Source organism: Urtica dioica, chromosome 3 (genome assembly GCF_054948205.1).
Source record: "Urtica dioica subsp. dioica isolate 48M chromosome 3, U.dioica_male_clone48M_v1_H2, whole genome shotgun sequence".
Taxonomy (NCBI): Eukaryota; Viridiplantae; Streptophyta; class Magnoliopsida; order Rosales; family Urticaceae; genus Urtica; species Urtica dioica.
In genome coordinates, this window is record NC_142758.1 from 14,325,227 (window position 1) to 14,327,538 (window position 2,312).

Below are 2,312 nucleotides of genomic sequence, written 5' to 3' on the forward strand. Positions count from 1 at the left end.
TACGTTACATACGCCTTGAAATACGTTCTGACCTGATCCTACACATGGACACGTAGGCAGCCTACACAAAAAAGGCACGGTCACTCCTCCTATTCACCCCCTCTCTCCTCTGAGAAGCCCTCTAAATGGAGAAAACCCAGCTCGAGACTTTTGAGTTCACACCTTTGGCTCGGGTGCGGCCACTTGGTCCGGCCTTGGGTCGAACCGCCTGAAGTTTTCAATAGTTGTTCATTTTCGTGCGACAACATTTTGGCGCTAGAAGGAGAGGAACTTCCCGACTTGTTCAGCCCGAAATCCCTTTTGTCCATCTTCTTCTTTTCTTCTGAATGCTCGACTTTCTCGGACACAGAGAAAAGATGAGTAATCAAATACCCATACGTTCTGAGGGTGCTAACAACCCTGATAACGCTACTGGTACCAAAAAAATATTCTTGCGCTCCCGACCGCATGGTGACGAAGAGTCGCTCCCTGAAGAGAGCTGGACTCGCTCACCATCTCCATCTCCAGATAGCAGGGACGACCGCATCTTGTCTTTGGAGGAGAACATCCGCCTACTAAAGGCAAAGAATGCGAGGTATCACAGCCGACTGGCTGCGAAATGACCTGCGCATAATGCGGTGATACTGATGGGGATCCCGATAACCTCAATGAGGAAATTCGCAACCGCGACCGTAATTACGAGGGTACTTGCGATTCGGAGGATATCGAGACTTCTCTCACGAAGGACGGGGGAGTCCCTGCCATGAATGAAGCCGGTCCTTCGAGCCCCTTACCCAAGACAGGGGATGTGCCTGCGGCCTCCCAAGAGGGGAAGTCCCGACGTTCGGCCCTTGACCGACTTGGTCAAAGGGAGAATGTTGCAGAAAGTCAGGGCACACGGAGAGTGCGTCGTCTTAGACGAAGCCTGCGCCTCCATGCGGCAAGCCCTGATCTTAGGGATCATCTTACTGCTCAACGCAACGAGTGTGGCAATGACTTGAGAGAGAAACTAAGCTCTCGGCTGAACATCCCCCTGGCAGCCCCAACTAACTAGAACCGCCACACGGGTCAAGGGTCTAATGAGAGGCGGCATGTGACTCCTCCCGAACACGAAGTTACTCCGACTACGGATCTCGATATGGTCACTATGATCCACAATCTTCGAAATGAATTACGAGATCTCCGAGAATACGGAATAGGCGGAAGTGCCTATGGGGTCGTTGAGGAGAATTCCTCGCCATGCACGGCTCAGATATTGGCCGAGGTATGGACGGGAAATTTTAAACTCCCGAACCTCGCTCCCTCCCTATGATGGAAAAGTGGATCCCGCTTACCACATCCAGCATTATGAAACCTGGATGACGATGCAGGGTGTCGCTCCTTGCGCCATGTGCCAAGCTTTTAGTCTTACCCTTACCGGACCCGGTCTCGAGTGGTTCAAGAACATAAGGCCGGGAAGTATCCACTCATTCAAGGACCTGAAGGACATGTTCCTAGCACGGTTCGCCACATCTATGGTCCAAAAGAAGACCAAGATGTACCTGTGGTCAATTAGGCAAGAGAGTGACGAGTCTCTTAGGTGATACCTCGCCCGATTCACTGAAGAGTCGAACAAGGTCGACCGCTTTGACGACGGTGACGCAGTTGCCGCTATCATTGAAGGCTTGCGCACGCGTGACTTCCTCAATTTCTTCGTTGGCCGTGTCCCTTCTACCATGGCCGAGTTGATGACTCGAGCCAAGACCTTCATGGGAATCGAAGATTACCTCGATGGCCGCAAGAGCAACAATAAAAACTCTTGTCGTCAAGACAAACCTAGCCACGAGCAAGGCGACTCTCGTAAAAGACAAAATAAGGGGATTCAGGCTTCCAATAGCCAACCCCCCGTACCCCACAAGCCGCGACTTGTGGAAGACTTTAAAGGGTATTCATCGTTCACACCACTGAACACGACGCCGGATCGGATCCTGGCTTTGGCACGTGACAAGTTCATTCCCCCGGCTCCAATGAAAAAAGATCCCGTGACTCGCGATCGATCTAGATATTGCGAGTTCCATCAGGAATATGGTTACTTGACCTCCGAATGCTACAATCTTAAAAGGAAAATTGAGGCTCTGATCCAATGGGGTGAGCTGAAAGAGTTCGTGTTGCGCATGATCAGCGCTGCGGGTGTTGGAATCGATCTAGGGTTTAAGAAAAAGTTTAACGCTTCGTTAAGCAGCGGAATTTTAAAAATTTTCTTTTTAAGTAAAACTAGTTTTTACTAACGTAGACAAGAGCATGTACATGTAAATAAAAACTAATATGAGCTATTAAAGTTACTAACCTTTCTA